The sequence below is a fragment of the Pleurodeles waltl genome, chromosome 9 (genome assembly GCF_031143425.1).
Source record: "Pleurodeles waltl isolate 20211129_DDA chromosome 9, aPleWal1.hap1.20221129, whole genome shotgun sequence".
Lineage (NCBI taxonomy): Eukaryota > Metazoa > Chordata > Amphibia > Caudata > Salamandridae > Pleurodeles > Pleurodeles waltl.
This window is the reverse complement of record NC_090448.1, coordinates 576143083-576161922: the sequence shown is the minus strand read 5'-3', so window position 1 is coordinate 576161922 and position 18840 is coordinate 576143083. Positions and strand designations below refer to the sequence as shown.

At 46.3% G+C, this 18840-nt stretch overlaps 1 protein-coding gene across 6 annotated transcripts in view; it reads left to right on the top strand.

Annotated features, from left to right (window-relative positions):
- Positions 1-1112: 1112 nt before the first annotated feature.
- Positions 1113-18840, top strand: part of LOC138259681 (cytochrome P450 2G1-like) — a 584827-nt gene continuing 567099 nt past the window's right edge. For 3 of the 6 annotated variants that reach the window (XM_069207562.1, XM_069207557.1, XM_069207560.1), the window contains exons 1-2: positions 1125-1240; positions 3237-3337. The gene's annotated coding sequence lies outside the window, so the exon portion shown is untranslated. Of the gene's footprint in view, positions 1241-3236; positions 3338-18840 lie in introns of all 6 variants that reach the window. The other 3 variants (XM_069207561.1, XM_069207559.1, XM_069207564.1) reach the window with 2 other exon arrangements.

Genomic DNA, 18840 nt, shown 5'->3' with positions numbered 1-18840 from the left:
CGTGTGTGTGTCACTCTCCTTTTCCTCCCTCCCTCCTTCCCTCATGTGCTAGGCAGCTGTACTCACCGTCGTTGTCTTCGTTTGCGTTCCAGGACGGCCATGGCGTGGTAGAGCATCAGGAAGACTTGGAGTTCCGGTTCCATGGTGGCAGCGGAATTCTCTGTGTCCCTCATGGTGAGTCTTTCGTTGTCTGTGAAGTGTTTCCGCCAGGCTATTGATGGTGTTGGTACCGCCCCGGAAATCCTGGCGGTTTAATATGTCATAAAATGGTGGGCTGTACCTTGACTTTGCCTGGCTGTTGATACCTGCTGCCGTGGTCAGTGGTGTTAATGCCCTGGCGGTTGGTGTGGTACATTGGCTGTATCACCCCTAGGGTCATAATTTGGTGGTAATTACCACCAGTCTGTTGGCGGTATTATGCCACTTTAACAGTCACTGCCAATGTCATAATGACCACCATTGTCAACTTGGAAGTCTTTAATGTGCATAATAGATAAGGTCCATAGCATAAATGTCCCTGGCACAAAGGTAATGATGTTAGCCACATGATTTATCACTCAAATATCAGCTTTAAAACTATTTTGTAAATTCAAAAATCAGCTTATCAGTTTTGAAAATACACACTTTTTAATCTCTAATATGCACAATTTTCGTATACATATATTAATTCAGTCAATCAAAAGCTTTTAATTTAGTAGGCTGTACTTGACACAGAAGAGCTACTTACAGGTAGCTCGGAAGAGCTCGCTTTAGAAGATGCAATGAAATACGCACATTCAGTTTACTCTCATGTGTTATCACCCCCTCCGATCATTTTGACCTTCCATAACGGCAAAAAGCCTCTTTACAGATCTACGTGTGGTCACTCGCCAAGCAGTCCTTCCTTCCCCCGAAAAAGAACAGTCCTACCCTTAGGACTCAAAGATGTATACGAACAAACCTAACCTTCAGGTTTAGTGAAGGCTCCATTAAGAGAGGTTTCAACAGTGCTTGGGGGTTTACAGAGCTAGTTTGAAACTGGTCGATCGACATTCTGATGAACAAGTTCCTCAAATATCTTGTTTTTTATGACTCCACGCTAATGTTGCACAATCGCTCAATGTGACCGTGTATGTTGGTGTGCAGTAGTCTGAACCTTCTTGAATACAGGAGCAGAGAGATGACGGTTCTGGACTTGTGGAGCTGAATAATTGAGGGTGACAGAGTCTACAGACCGTGCTGCCGGGTCTTCTCCGACTGGGTAAATTATGCTATGTTCTGCATAATTAATATGTTGCATTTTGCTATACGTTATACCATGCCAGTTGATGTGAGGTTGTTACCACAGGTCATTTAATGTTAGGCTGTATGCAGATTAGAAGGTTCTACTGGGCAGCTGAAGTCTTTTTTTCTGCAAGAGGGACTTCCAACACATCTGGAGGAGCGGAGCATGTAGATTTTTTGCAATTATAGATGTATAATATACCTGCAAGCAGTGGCACAGTTTGGGTGACGTACACCAATACAAGTGTGGGAAATGTTCTTGGGTTGGGAAGAAACAAGGTCCAGTACGTACCTCGGCCACAGTGCTACGGCACCTGCTGCACTATTGAAAGTGACGATCATTCCCTCAAAACGCCAATGTTTCAGTAACTCTATTAATAAAACTCTTAGGCCCATATTTATACTTTTTTAGCGCCACATTTGCGTCATTTTTTTACACAAAAGCGGCGCAAACTTGCAAAATAAAATTGTGGCCCATATTTATACTTTGCGTCAAACATTTTACTGCCGGCTAACGCCATTCCTGGCGCCAACCATGAGGGCGTCAAAAAATGGTGTAAATCAGGTTTGAGTAAAAAATCATGGCTCAAACCGGACTTGCACCATTTTGTGGTGCACAACCCCTATTGAAGTGACTGCTGTCTTAGCAAAGACAGGAGTCATGCCCCCTTGCCCAATGGCCATGCCCAGGGGACATCTGTCCCCTGGGCATGGCCCTTGGGCACACTGGCATGTAGGGGGCCCAAATTACGGCCCCTATGCCACTTAAAAAAAAATACAAATACTTACCTGTACTTATCTGGGATGGGTCCCTCCATCCAAGGGTGTCCTCCAGGGGTGGGGGAGGGTGACAGGGGGTGTCCCTGGGGGGCAGGGGAGGGCACCTTTGGACTGCTATCATGGTCAGAGACCATGGAAGTGAGCCCACAGGTCCCTTAACGCCTCCCCTCACCCAGGCGTTAAATAACGGCGTACATCAGTCTGGGCGCCGTTTTTTAAGGCCCGCCTCCTCCTGTGCGTCAAAATTACACAGGAGTATAAATAATGCGACAGGCCTTAAAGTATTTTTTTGGGTGGGAACGCTTACCTTGCATGTCATTAACGCAAGGCGGTTTCCCGCATCCAAAAAATGACGCACACAGAGGATTTTTGACGTCCGCGGGGTCGGGCGTCAAAGAATAAATATGGGGCAAGGTTTGCGCTGAATGTGCGTCAAAATGTTTAACGCATATTCTGCACAAACAGAGTATAAATATGCCTCTGTATTTTGAAAGTTTGTGCTCTTTTTTCCATCAAAAAGCGGCACAAATGCGGCGATAAAAAAGTATAAATATGGGCCTTAGACCGATATTTATACTGTTTTAGTGCCGTATTTGCGTCATTTCTTGACGCAAAAAAGTTGCACTGCTTTTGCGTCAAAAAGCGGTGCAAATTCGGCGCTAAAAAAGTATAAATATGGGCCTTGTTTTGTAGCTGCCCATGGTAATAGAAAAAAAGTACTTAAGTCGTGCATTGAAATTCAGTAAACAAGGAAAGCACCACATCAGTGTGAACAATGAGAAAGGATTGGCCTTCAGATCGCTGTTAATACCAGTCAGATTAATAAACATAAAGCGTTTTTTTGTGATGGGGACATCAAACAACAGCTACCAAAGCAAGAGTCTTGCTGTAGTGTTTCATCGTGCCTGAAAATCACCGCAACACAAAATTATATATCACTTGCATGTTTCCCGAAGAAACTTCTTATTAATGACTTGAAGAATCTTGAGGTTTTTTTAATATAGTAGCCTCAACCCCACAGTCCCTCAAATAGTACATAATTTCTCATACTTAACCTGTTGCTTAACCTGCTTGCCAGCGTTTAAAATAGGAATTTACTACTGCATTTGTAAACAGTTGCTAGATTTGAAGGTTAGCTTGTGGACCTGAGCTGCTCAACTCTTTTCTTACACATCTGCTATTCTATTGTACAGATCCCTCGCAAATGGTCACGGCTACACCACCACGGAACGACCAGATCTGCCGTGTGCAGTGGTGTAACGAAACTTAAGGGCCCCCCTCCCACCAAGACCAAGTCAGTTCAATGTTTACTGTGTTGTAAACGGTGCTGCCTTAAGGAGATTCCTAATTGAGTAACTTTTTTAAATGATTTATTTTCCACGGTGGAGTTTAGCTTACAGTGGCAATAGAGTTTTGAAAACTTTAACTGAAAAATAGGTCTCATATGGTTGTGAGTACAATGTTTTTCTACTGAATTAAATTTTAAATCCAGCAATTGTATTTTACTAACAGGAATAATCAATGTAGAGTAGACAAAGGATGGCATGCTGAGAGGGTCACCTTCCCTGGAGAGACTATTGACGATTTCTTATTTGAATAAAGCGGGTATATCAAGAAAATGGTCTCGCAGAGCCGAGCGCCTAATTTTATGTACTTGCGTTGTCTATGAAACATACACTTACGCTTCTCTGATTTAGTTAATTCAGTTTTTATCAGTGCAGCTCAGAAGCAGATAGCGACAAATCCAGCACACTTTCCGAGCTGCATAGGCTAAAAATAAAGCTCTAAAACGAACAAACATTGGGGCATATTTACAAGCCCCTAACACCTCCTTGCTCCACATTAGCGTATTTTTTTTCCGCTAATGTGGCACTGGGAAGGCACCAAATTTACAAAGTTGTGCAATGCATGCATTGCGCCACCTTGCACCCCCTTGCGCCACATTATGCCTGCACCAGGCACAATGTATGCAAAGGGGGCATTCTGGCTTAGGGAGGCCCGAAAAAATGTCACAGTGAAATATACAAAATTTCACAGCATAATTTGTTCTATCATTTTTAATGCCTGCTAAGAGCAGGCATTAAAATGATTCACCCATTGAAATCAATGAACCTCCCTGCACTTTGCTGCACTAACGTCAACATTTTTGACGATAGTGCAGCAAAGCACCACAATAGTGTCAAAAATGTTGACGCTATTGTCTTATTGACCGCCACGGTGTGCCATATTGTAAATGTAGCGCACCCATGGTGTCGTTAGGTGGTCCAGGGGCGACGCCATAAAACTAGTGCATCAGTGTTGATGCTCCAGTTTCTTGTAAATCTGCCTTATTGTGTTAAACTAATTTACACTGCAGGCGGATCAAGACAGACAAGGGACTCTGCATGGAGCTAAAGCCTCCATCATACCGCTCAAAGAGGTCATCTCATGAATGTCTGCGCTGCCTCAGCATAGTGGGGATCACCTGTTTTTATGTGCCTGCAATGTGTCAGTGAATTAATTCAATTTAATATTTCTTAGAGTAGGTGCATTATACAGCATAGATGAGAATTAGAAAGAGGCAAACCATGCTTACTTTTGCTGAGTTGTACTATCGAGACAATTGAGCAATCAGGTAAAATGAATTCACTATACACGCTGCAGGGCAATATTAAGAACAGCTGTGCTGACTCAGATCAGAACAATTCTGCTGACAGGTCAGAGCAGAGGACCGATTATTAGCGTCAAGCCTGATAGTGCATGTGCTAGCGCATGCATCACACTTGCGAGACACTGTTGTGTACAATAAAGGACTTGGAACCTGCCTGTCGCTTACCATTTGCTGGCTTGCCTGGCACACTTCTTCACTATCTCGTAATTCGTCACTCCACGTCTGGCATCATTTCCGTTTCTCTCTGTGGAGCAAGGTTCAAGCAAAGATTGATTCAGTTTAATCAGTACCCGACCACTGCTCCCAACGTGATTTAGGTACTATTTTGTTCTTTTAACTTCTAATGCCCTGCTGCGCAGCATGTAGTGGGAGCCCTGGTTTGTTAGTCCTGCCTTTTTGTTTTTCCTGCTGTGTGCAATCATCCACAAGAACAGAACAATGATTTTTTGCACTACATGGCCCTTCGTGCTAATCATATGCATGTGAGTGACAGATTGGCTGTGTGGCACTGACAAAGAAGTGTTCCTGTGTTCTAGGTGGCAGTTTTTTCAGTGTCACAACCGATGCCCATCGTTACCTGCAATTTTCGCCCCAAACGTTTTTCAAGCCCCAGGCAAAATGCTATTTTTTTCTTTTTGGACTTTTCTTTGTCCTGCCAACATGGTCCGTGCTTGAGACCACTTGTTTTAGCTGTTTATAGGCCTGTGTTATGGTCTTCTGTTTTATAGCTGACTTCCTTGTGTGCTCCTCTCCTCTCTTCAGCGCGTATTGCTCTCTTTAAATAAAATTCACATCTGTTAGACCTGGCATCCTTGACGTGGTCTGACTGTGTGCTGGACTCTGTTTTTGCTGTTTTTGGTACTCTGGGCAGTTTACCACTGCTGACCAGTGCTAACGTGCAAGTGCTCCTGTGTAAATTGTGTGTGTAATTGGCTTGATCCTGATTGGCATATTTGATTTACTAGTAAGTCCCTAGTAAAGTGCACTGGAGATGCCCAGGGCCTATAAATCAAATGCTACTGGTGGGCCTGCAGCGCTGGTTGTGCCACCCACATGAGTAACCTTGTAAACATGGATCAGACCTGCCGCTGCAGTGTCTATGTGTGTAGTTTTAATCTGCCAATTCGACCTGGCAAGTGTAACCACTGTCCAGGCCTAAACCTTCCCCTTTTCTAAATGTGAGGCAGCCCTAAGGTTGGGTCCTAGGTAGACGCCAGTGTATGGGCAGTGTATGTTAAAGGTCGAACATGTACTGATGTGTTTTACATGTCCTAACAGTGAAACACTGCTGAATTCACCTTTCACTGTTGTAAGGCCTATCTCTCTCATAGGTTAACATGTGGTCTGCATATAAATATCACTAAAGTGCAGATTCCTTTTGGGAGCAGATGGAAAAATATAGTTTGGGGTCTCTGAACTCACAATTTAAAAATACATCTTTTAGTGAAGGTGTTTTTTTGAGTGTTAGTTTGAAAATGCCACTTTTAGAAAGTGGGCATTTTCTTTCTTAAACCATTCTGTGACTCTGCCTGTTTGTGGATTCCCTGTCTGGATCAGTCTGACAGTTGGGCTGGTGTGAATTCCCTCAATACAGTGAGGCAAAGGGAGCTGGGGAGTAGAATGCATATCCTGATGGGCCAACTGTTCTAGAGTGGTGGGAGGAGTGGTCAGTTACACCTGAAAGGGCTGTGCCGGCCCTCACACAACATAGTATCCCTTCCTCTGGTGTGTGTCTGGGGCCAGGCATGGGCAAGACAGGATCTTGTGAACAACAGAGACTTTTCTTTGCAGTTTTCCAATTTCAAAGGCAGAAAGGGGTATAAGTAGTGGACTCAAAACCCCAGATTTTCAGATTACTTCTGGACTCAAGAGGAACCTCTGCCAAAAAGAAGAGCTGAAGGGCTGGAGGAGGAGATCTGCCCCTTTACCTGTGACTGTGCTTCGCTGGGTTGGCCTGCAGTTGCTGCTTCTGCCTGAAAGAGGACAAAGACTGAACTTTGTGGTATATTCCTGCTTGTGAAGTGTCTCCAAGGACTTCGACTGAGCTTGCCTGTTTTGAAGTCTCAGGACCATCAAAGACTTCCTCTGCCAGCACCTGGACTCTCTGCTGAGATGCCTACCCTGCCAAGTGGTGCCCACTTCAGTCCCTGGGCCCTTGAAAGGTGAAGCTGGTAGAACCAAGGTGGAAATCCACTCACGGGAGCCATGCAGAGAAAAATTTGATGCACCACCTGTAACGCTCCTGTAAAAATGATCACGGCTGGAGAAGCAACGAAACACCTGCTTGCGACTGCTGAAATCGATGCACTGGGGTTCCTCATCATCGTGCAGCCAGATTTCGCACACATCATCGCTAGGTGCCAAAATTGACGTGATCCTGCCCACATCCGAGGTGCCCTGTCCGGAAATCGACGCATCGCTTTCTTGTGGGAGAGAAAAACAATGCGTCAGCTACCTGACTGGAGAAGAAACAACGCATGGCCTCACTTGCGAGTAAGGAATTGACGCATCGTTGACTTTTCCGATGTACACTTGTCCATGCCGCTTTGTTTTTTACGCAAACCATTTACTTTGTGTAACAACAACTCATCCATTGTTTTCTATGGAGTAAGACTCTTTTTAATTTAAAAATTCATAACTTTACTTGTGTATGTTAGAGGTTTGTCGTTTTGGTCTTGTTTGACTTAGATAAATATTGGCTATTGTTCTGTACTGGTGTGGTGTCCATTTTGTAGTGTTTTCATTGTATTACTGTGTGTGTTGGTACAAATCCATTACACATTGTCTTTGGATAAGCCTGACTGCTTGTACCAAGCCTCCAATGTGATGAGAGAGGGTTATCCAAGTTTGTATCTGCTTTACCCTGACTGGAGTGGAGCGGGGGCCCCGGCTTGGACTGAGTACAAACTGACTGCCAAACAGAGACCCCATTTCTAACAATATATATCTATGCCATCTTTTGTATTCTTTACTGTTTGCTCTGGGGAGGTGTTGATCCCTGGGGCTGTGGGTGAGGCATGCAGCTCCCCCATACCACATTTACACAATGCCCCTGGGAGGTGGTGATCTCCAGAGCTGTGTGTGGGGCACATGGCACCTGCACCAGCTTTAGACATTGCCCCAAGGCCGTGGGGATCCCCAGGGCTGAGGGGGCCACGTGATCGCCGTATCACATTTAAACACTGCCCCGGGGAGGTGGTGATCACAGTGCTGCGGGGGGGCTGCACTTCCTCCCGCACCAGATTTGGTGGCGGGGAGTGCATTCTCTGTGCTGTGGTTTCGTCTGAACCCGGATTGGGAGGGGTCTAGGATGGAGTTGTCTTCTAGGTAGTGGGCGAGCTGTGTGTTGACGATCTTCTCGATGACTTTCGCTGGGAAAGGGAGGAGGGAGATTGGTCGGAAGTTTTTGAGATCGTTGAGGTCAGCCTTAGGTTTCTTGAGGAGGGGTTGGATTTCTGCGTGCTTCCAGCTGTCCAGGAAGGTAGCGGTGTTGAAGGAAAGGTTGATGATCTTGCGGAGTTTGGGGGCGATGGTGACGTCGGCTTTGTTGAAAACGTGATGTGGGCAGGGGTCAGAGGGAGATCCTGGTTGGTCCAGTGGATGGAGTTCATGGTTTTTAGGGTTTCGGCGTCGACTCCTGGGGTCCAGGTGGTGATGTGGTCGGCGTGGGAGGAGTTGTTGGGGGTGGGGTCTGGCGGAGGTGAGGTGTTGAAGCTGTCGTGGATGGCACTGTTAATATTGTTAACATTGTTACAGATTTAGAACCTTGCTACCCTCAAGGAAGCCAACCGTGAACACCACCAACTGATCCGACTCGCCAAGTGCTCCCACTTCACAGAACGCCTTAACAACAACGCTCACGACTGCAAGGAACTCTTCAGCATTGTGAAGGAACTCTCCAACCCCAACGCCAACGACATCCCTCCATCCCAGAAACTCTGCGACGATCTCTCCACCTTCTTCTACCAGAAAATCGCAGCCATCCATGACAGCTTCAACACCTCACCTCCGCCAGACCCCACCCCCAACAACTCCTCCCACGCCGACCACATCACCACCTGGACCCAAGTAGACGACGCCGAAACCCTAAAAACCATGAACTCCATCCACTCAGGATCTCCCTCTGACCCCTGCCCACATCACGTTTTCAACAAAGCCGACGTCACCATCGCCCCCAAACTCCGCAAGATCATCAACCTTTCCTTCAACACCGCTACCTTCCCGGACAGCTGGAAGCACGCAGAAATCCAACCCCTCCTCAAGAAACCTAAGGCTGACCTCAACGATCTCAAAAACTTCCGACCAATCTCCCTCCTCCCTTTCCCAGCAAAAGTCATCGAGAAGATCGTCAACACACAGCTCGCCCACTACCTAGAAGACAACTCCATCCTAGACCCCTCCCAATCCGGGTTCAGACGAAACCACAGCACAGAGACTGCACTCCCCGCCGCCACAGATGACATCAGACTACAAATGGACAACGGCGAAACCTCAGCCCTGATCCTCTTAGACCTATCAGCCGCCTTCGATACAGTCTGCCACGCACCCTACTAACCCGTCTACACGAAGCCGGCATCCAAGACAAAGCCCTCAACTGGATCTCCTCCTTTCTCTCCGGCAGAACCCAGAGGGTCCGACTCTCACCTTTCCACTCCAAAGCCACCAACCTCATCTGCGGCGTCCCCCAAGGCTCCTCACTAAGCCCAACGCTGTTCAACGTCTACATGGCCCCCCTCGCACAACTGGCCCGCCAGTACAACCTCAGCATCCTCTCCTACGCCGACGACACCCAGCTCGTCCTCTCCCTGACCAAAGATCCTCTCACCGCCAAAGCCAACCTTCACGAGGGACTGAAATCCATCGCCGAATGGATGAGCAACAGCCGCCTAAATCTTAACTCCGACAAGACGGAAGTCCTCATCCTCGGGCGCACCCCCTCGGCCTGGAATGACTTGTGGTGGCCCACCGCCCTGGGCCCTCCACCCACCCCAGCCAACCACGCACGAAATCTCGGCTTCATCCTCGACTCCGCCCTCACCATGTCCAAACAGGTTAACGCAGTCTCATCCTCCTGTTTTAACACCCTCCGTATGCTCCGCAGGATCTTCAAGTGGATTCCAACAGGAACCAGAAAGACGGTAACCCAAGCCCTCTTCAGTAGCAGACTCGACTACGGCAACGCACTCTACACAGGCATCCCAACAAAAGACATCAAACGACTCCAACGCATCCAGAACGCATCCGCCCGCCTGATCCTCGACATACCCCGCCGATGTCACATCTCCCCTCACCTGAAGGACCTCCACTGGCTCCCCATGGACAAGAGGATCACCTTTAAACTCCTCACCCACGCACACAAGGCTCTACACGACACCGGACCCACCTACCTGAACACCAGACTCAACTTCTACATTCCCTCACGTCAACTACGCTCTGCCAACCTTGCCCTCGCCATCGTCCCCCGAATCCAGCGCAAGACCTCTGGCGGCAGATCCTTCTCCTACCTCGCCGCCAAGACCTGGAACGCACTCCCGACCTCACTACGCCAGACCCAGGACCTCCTCACCTTCAGGAGACTCCTCAAGACATGGCTCTTCGAACGATAGCAGCACCCCCCCCCAGCGCCTCGAAACCATAGCGTGCTTTATAAATTATTGATTGATTGATTGATTGCCCTGGGAGGTGGGGATTTCTGGGGCTCGGGGGGAGGTCGAAGGGCCTCCCCCACACAGCTAAACCAATTTGCCCCATGGAGGTGGTGGTCCCCGGGCCTCAGGGACAGCAGGCCCCTGCATACATCGGAAAATGTCACCCCGGAGAGGGGGTGGTCCCCGGGGCTGTGGGGTGGCAGGAGGCCTATCTACACTCCAAATTATTAATTTCCTCAAGACCTGCACCACCCGGGAGCCTATCAAAAACAAGCATGGGAGCCCACTCTTGTTTTTTTTTTTTTTGCTGCAAATCTATGATTATTGCGATTTTGCAGCAATAAAATAATTTTAAAAATGCTTTTTTGCTCTGGGCTCCCCACCATAGCTAAGGGGTCAGGTTGTCCCTACCTTGGTCCCTTTTCTTTTTTTCAAAACTTTTTACATGGACTCAGCTGAAGATGGCTGCCAACACTTCCTGGTTTGAAGTGTAGGCAGCCAATTAGAGCTGTGCATTTCCGTGCACAAGCTCGTCATCATTTGCGATTTATCTGTGAGCCCAGATATACAAATTTAGATTTTCTTTGATTTCTTATAAACTACTGAACAGATTTATGCAAAAAAGAAAACGTGTAATCTGAGTACCAAAAGCTAGTTTTCACCAAATTTGGTGTAATTCCATCCAGTGGTTCGGGCTATACTTGTGTCTAAAGGTCCAACGGGAATTACCATGGGAAATGCAACTTTTTAGACCCCCCCCCTTTTTCTCTGCCCCCCGCTTGACGGATCACCCCAAAATTTTCACGTGGACCAAGAATCACTTTTTTGGAAACATTTTGTGAAGATTCGGCAAACGGTGTTGAAGATATAGGCAAGTAAAAAAAAAAACACTTTTTCCAGGGAAACTAGGCCCTAACTATAAGTACCTACTGGCGATATATATGAATATTTTTCTACATTTGACAAGTTCATAGGCCATTGCATAGTTTCTATATAAGTTGTCTAATTAGATGCTTATAAATCTCTGTTTTTATTTTATCTAGCACAATAGTTAACTATTATCTTAACTATTTATTTACAAGCACTTTATTACTGAAATATTGAGGAAAGATAAAATAATGTTATAAAAGTACACAAATAAATTAACTTCAAATACTGCAACTCCTGAAAGTCTGTTTTTATACAATACAACTTAAAATCTTAATATAATATATTCCTTACACATATATTCCCTTATTATGTAATCATGTAGCTTTATGTTTACTACTTTAGTCATACTGTACAAGAGGAAAATAAATTACTCTCTTGAAAGCTTCACTTTGTCTCTCCATCACCCTATACCTTTATCAATCTATTCTCTATCTTCACCGTCTGACTCATCCCGAATCAATTCTATTACTGTGATCTCCAAAATAACCTTGTTTTCGACTCTTACCTCCTCTACCCCTTCTGGCTCACTCCAAACCTAAGTTTACTACTATGATCTCCCAATCAACCCTTCTATATTCTCCCTCATTTATCTCTCCTTTGGCTCATCCAAAACCCCATTTTACTACTATGATCTCCCTAAACCCTTTCTTCAGACTCTCCCATGCCCCACCTCGCCTTTACTCATCCCAGACCTCATCTTACTATTATGATCTCCCAATTAACACTTCTGGATTCTTCCCTCCTCTATCCCTCCATTACTCTATTCAATCCAACTAACAAACTCACATGCCCTCCACTCAAATGAACTCATACCTCCCTATACTACTACTATTACTGTACTCATATTTTCCTATACTAATCCACCACTAATCCCTTTAGGTTCCGTAGTAGCGTGCTACTCACCAAAAAAGCACTTTGACGCCTTGTCAGGGGCAGTAAGCTTTGTATAAACACAATTACAAAGACAGTTTGTTTAAACATGTTTTAGTCAGTGAAAGTCCATCAACATTATCTTTTTCTGTTCAACATGCATTGAGAAGTTCCATAAGAATACCATATCCCTTGACAAATCTTGAAAACTAATCACTAATGTGGAAGCCTAAAATGTAATGAAAATATAGGATGCGGCCAGTAAGATTTGACAGTGTAACTTCATATAAACACAGCTGTGTGGAGCGCAGTGCAATTCCAGACCTGAGTTTTTTTTTTTAGGTTACAGTACATATTGCACAAATATACCCAGCGGATGAGAACCATTTGCCTGGTGAAAGATTGGGGTTTCCCAGCAAATTTTCAATCATTAATCAACATTAAACATTTAGCCATATAAACATATTGACTAGGAGTGGACAGTAAATTCCACTCCATGTTACGCTTGTAATGCAGAGTTCAGTCAAAATTCCGCTACCCACTGTACAGCAGAGATTTGTTTCACTCACAGCTCACCAAAAGTAAGTTGCCAAGTATGAGTTAGAACTGGCATTCCCTAGAGTGATTTGTGGGTGCTAAGGGGTCACCCGGTGATATTTTCTCACTGTGAAAGGTCACAGTCATTCACAACCATTCACAGTGAGAAAGTTGCCCCTCGAGTTGAAAGTGTACTCAACCATCAGCAAAAGCAATTCAAGCAGCAGTGCCCTCTGGTGTGCTGTGTGGCACTATTCACGCCGATTTATCAGCGCAGAACAAGCTCCAAGCACTCATGTGCAAATCAGTGTAAGCAGCGCAAGGTGCAGATTTCTGACCATTCATGGAATTCCACAGAATCTAGCAGAGTTTTCATATAACTCTGCCGGGCAAGAACCTCCTCTTTTAAAATCACCAGCTCCCAGATCTCCAGCAAGAAAAAGCATAGGTACTGCACCATCTTCTTCAAGCACCCCTTCAGATGATGATGGTGATCTAGACATGTCGGGGACCCTGGCAGAGTCCGGAAGACACCAGGAGGGGCAAGGGAAAAGAAAATTTCTTCAAAGTCTCAGAATTATGGGAGGGGACGGGGAGGAGAATGACGACAACCCAGTCATTGTTATGGAAACTGGCACAGAAGAGACCAACATTAGCCCTCCTATTCAACCTCCTCCGAGGGACGTGGCACAGGTAGGGTTGCTAGTTTCCACATTTGTAAAGTCCCATCTGAGACCTGCACCAACCCCAACCACAGTAGAAGTATGTAGTGCAGAGAGGCAATCAGTGACACACCTACCTACCTCTAGTTGTTCTTCAGGCATTGGCACTGGCACCCCAAGAAAGTACTCCTTTCCACTTTGGAAATGTTTATGCTTAGCAAGTAGGAGGAGAACATTGCAATATACTCGATTTCCATGCAAGTGTTCGTCAAGGTAAGCCAGGTTCACACTATATTACTGGAGGCAACGTAAACCATATGAAAAAACATCACGCAATCTGGTAGGAGAAGCACCTTAAGAAAATTACAGAACGTGGTTGTGGTGAAGGTGAAGAGATCCGGTAGGCAATGAGGAAAAAGAGGATGACATCTTTACAGAGAGGATCCCTGTCCCCAGCAGTGTGCCAGCATCACCTACTCCAGTGGCCTTAAAATGGCAAAGTCCATTGGAGAGGCCACACCAGACAGTGACTGCCACAAGACATACATTGAGTTTACCGCTTCCTACTTTTTAAAGTCACCTGCGTCAGGGGCCCCAGAAAAGAAGAAAATCTAGGCTATTATAAAGGAATTGTTTAGGCAGGAGGGGCACTGTGACAGCAGTCACCCAACAACTAGTTTGGTCAATGGGAAGCTGGCTAAAATGCTAGCGCTGTACCTCCTACCTTTTTCTTTTGTGAAAGGAGCAGATTTTTATGATTTGAGGGCATTAAGGGAAAACAAAAAAGGACACAAAGTTACAGAAAAAAGACAAAAAATGTAAAATACACAAACATAAATACACACACTAATGTAAAAAGGTAAAACAGGTGTATAAGTGGGACACCAGAAGGATTGAAAAGATAGAGACTACATCAAAAATTAGGCCCAGCATTATGCACAGAACCTGAAAAACAAAATGGCTGTGAGTGCATGCAACCATGTGGTGCTGTTCGAGCTCCCTTTGGAACATGAAACACACTACTCGCACCAATCAGTGCTAACGGGTGGGCAAGCACAACTCTGCCCGTTCGAAGAGTGAAGTGGAGTTCTTGAGACGTTTGTTTGTCACTCTGTGGAATTCCATGCAGCAGAACTCCATGAGTTCCACCCAGGTCTAATGTCATATTGAAAGGGCTTAGCACCCAAAACATCTTTAAAAAGACAATACATTAACATCTGGAATACAGTTGCAATGAAGCAAGCCAAACCTGTATATCAGATATTTATAAGCACCATAAGGCACAATCAAGGTAGTTAAAATGTGCAAGTCCTTATCAAGACAGACCCACGTATATGTGGAATTCAAATCTATTGTAGTTAAGTTCTCTGGTTACCACAGCAGTGCCTGCATTTCCTGTACTTTAGGCAATGGGGACACTCCACCACAATATTTCTGTTCAAAGATCTTATTTATTCTATATTCAAATCATAGCTGATACCCATGTATATGTGTTCACAGCCTCTTTAATCCCCTAACCATTCTTATCTTTGAGCAATTTCTTCAAGTCTTCCCTTGCATTATTGATACACACCTAACTGTGTGAGCATTCAGCAGCACACCTTTCTTCAAAATGATTTTGCCCTCAAAACCTTTCACACAATCAGTATATTCCTCAAAAAGAGAAGCATGCTTGCACAATAATCCATCTAAAATATTCACAGAAATCTCCATATGCATCATAGAATCAGTAGTAACAGGTTTAGTTGCAATGTCCAAGTAACTGTGATCAGTCCATCCCGAAATTATTTTGCCTATTGTAGCAACATGGATTTTGGTAATAAATGATATTGTTTAAACCTTAAACTATCTTAAGAAAAACCTAAAGTTTCAATGCTCTGTTCACAATAGGCAATAGCCTTAATATCAGATGGCCTCAATATTTTCCCATTTCACAAACATGTAATCAGAAATCATGGTGATAGATGAGCCCAAGTTAGCCATTATTTTTACCTCTACTGTTCCAGTCATGACATCATAAAATGGTCCACATTTACGGGATAATACATCAGCAAATGCCCCAGTTAACACTCATTTAGATAACTCTTCCACCTTGTTCATTCACAGGAAACATCACTCACCCTGCTTGTGTTGGATGAATTGCAACAAACATGTATAAAGTGTAGTGATTTCTTGCACTTGCTATTTTGTTCCATATAACATCACTCAGCACTATTACCAAGCAGGAAACAGGATCAGCATCTGTAATAGGATGGCACATTAGGATCAACATGATCCATGGTCTTGTACACAAGCTTCTTCTCCTGTTTTCTTCTACTCACAATACTCACAAAAGCTATGAACAGCAGAATAACTATCACCAGCAAGCACATGCCGCAACAGTAGACCTCTCAACTGCTTTCTAATTCTAATTGTTTCTTCCAAAAAGGGTTTAACAGCATAAAAAAAATGCTAGCATAGTAAGTTACGATTTAATCATGTGTATACTGAGAAGCACAATTTCCAGATTCACAAAAGGTTAATAAACTATGCAAAGATGCAAAATATTCAACAATACATTCAGTCTGGCCTGTTTTCTGGAATAAAAATGAAGTCTCTAAACCGCAATCCTTGGTTCATGGGTGAAATGGTTTTCTTTTCTCAAATCTTTTAGCATATTTACCCCAATAACCGAAGTCTTCTCTTGTTGGCTGAAATTCTGATAAATTAATCTTCTTGTGTGCCTCTGTGCCTAAACAATTGAATAACTAACATTGGCAGCTTCCTCACAGGTTCATATATTTAACCCTCCATCTCAAGCAAATTATTTTCAAACACTCAAAGACACTGGGGGTGATTCTGACCCCGGCGGTAAAAGGCCCTTACCGCCGGTCAGAAGTCCGCCATCCTACCGCCGCGGCCGCGGTAGACCGCCACGGTCATTCTGACCACCAACTGTGAAACCGCCAAAAATCCGACATCCAAGGAAGGCCGCCACATCAGCGGGCCGCGGAAAACTGGAGATGAACAAACCTCCACCGTCACGCCAACACAAACACGCCCATGCCATTCTGACCCACAAATCCACGCGGCGGTCTTTCAACCGCGGTATTCCATTGGCGGTACACACCGCCGCGGTCAAAATACACACCCAGCTCCAAAACACTGCCACATTGGACATTCTGAAATACGCACACCTGAGACACATACAAACAATGCTCCCACACATCCAATCAACTATAAAACACCCACCCACATCACCCACAAACCCCCACTAGTTGGAAATCGGAGCGAAGGCGAGAGCGAGAGAGATAGAGATAGCGAGCACAGCAATAGAAAACCCCAACACACACAGGAACCCAACTTCATCACCCACACCACATCTACGCACACATCACCACATATCACCACGCACATCACCACAAACACCACCCCACACCTCATCCACACCACCCCATGGCACCCCAAAGACACCCAAGGTTTTCGGATCAAGAACTCCGGGTCATGGTGGAGGAAATCATGAGGGTTGAGCCCCAGCTCTTCGGCACACAGGTGCAGCACACCACCATAGCAAGGAAGGGTGAGCTATGGCAAAGGATCGTAGACAGGGTCAACGCTGTGGGACAGCATCCCAGAAATCGGGAAGATATCAGAAAGCGATGGAACGACCTACAGGGGAAGGTGCGCTCGATGATCTCCAGGCACAACATCGCTGTGCAGAAGACTGGCGGCAGACCCCCACCCACCCCACCCCAATTCACAGCATGGGAGCAAGAGGTGGTAAACATCCTGCATCCTGATGGCCTCGCTGGAGTACACGGAGGAATGGACTCTGGTAAGTCGAATCTCAACTACTTCACCCCCCCAACCACCAGCATGCCAACCCCCCCCTCCCTCACCCCCAATATCACCCCCCAGCACATAACCTCCCTGCCAATGTCTCACCACCACAACCCACCCTAAACAACACCAACCCCTGAATGCCAACACAAACCATAGACAGCCACCACCAAAGCATGACCATTGCACATACCCATACACCACCCCCAAACCCTCACAACACCTCCCACAAGGGAATGCCAGCACTGGGGGACAAGGGCACTCAAAATGCACGCCATGGCACACACAGAAACAATAACCATACTCCTTCACCCCTGCAGGGCCCGAACGCCAACACACCGCCACGGAGGGTCCAGAGATGTCCATCCCACCCCCAGAACAGGCCCCCAGCGAGGACAGCAGCTCTGTCGACCTAGAACCTGACGACCAGCCCGGACCATCGGGGACCTCTGGACAGTCGGTTCCCCACACACAGACACAGGCCACAGCAGACCCAAACCCCTCTGGGAACACCAGCACAGCTCCCACCCAGCGGGCCCATGCCTCTGTCTCGCGGACGCGTCAATCAGCGGTGTGTCCGCCACTACAGGGCACCCAGGCTGACCCAACACCCCAACAACAACAGGGACCTGGGGGCAGTGGTAGTGGGCACACCGTCCAGGGGACAGAGGCCCGGGGAAACAGGGCAACTGGGAGGGCTGCTGTGCGACAGCGGGGGGAGGACAGGCCCAGGGAACCGACTCTCCAAGAGGCCCTCACCACCATCATGGGAGCATACCATCACTCCCAGGAGACGATGGCGACGGTACTGGCCAGGTTCACCGAGATCCAGGCACAGCAGGAGGAACGGTACATGGGGTTTAGCAATGAACTCCGGGACATCGCTGCCGCTATGGGGACCATAGTCCAGGCCCTCAACCGGATAGAAACCACATTGCGGGACCATGTGGCACCGCAAAGGGCCCCTGTCACTAGCCAGGAACAGCCTACCACCTCCGCCGGCGCTAGTGGTCAGGAGGCCCCCACACAACGACGGGCCCCCAGAACCCCTCCTCCTGCTGAAGAACAACCACCCCGCAAGAGGAACCTGAGATCTCAAAGGAAGACAGAGTAGGATGCCAAGACCCCCGCCAGCCTAATATCCCCCCGGATGTCATTCCACTGTCCCACAGTGTCACCCTGTCCAACCTTGAACTGCCCCTGCTCCATCCTTCCACAGCCATATGAACAATGCACCTGTGCGACCGAGAACTGGACTCTGCCATGGACATAACTCCACCCTCACCCTTCACCGTTTTAATACCATGTACCAATATATAGCACTAAAAATAAATCACTCATTGCACATAAATCATTCTGGAGTCAGCCTGTATTGATTACAAATGTATAACACATTACTTATCAATAATGTTCTGTAATTTATGTGTGGACAAGATACCGATGTCTATAAGCATTAGTCCATGGGCTAACCAAGCTGAAGTCACGCAGTGGGTCATACAGCACTGAAAAGGGAAGGGAAAAGTAAACTTCAGTTTAAAAGAACTGGGGGGAAATACACAAAGTAAAGATGCAGGGGGCATTCAGTAAAAGTTAAATGGCGTGGGTGATTCCTACCTGTGTGCTACTGAAAATACTGTTGGATAACTCTGTCCCTGTTGTCTGGGTCGTCCTCTTCGTCTTC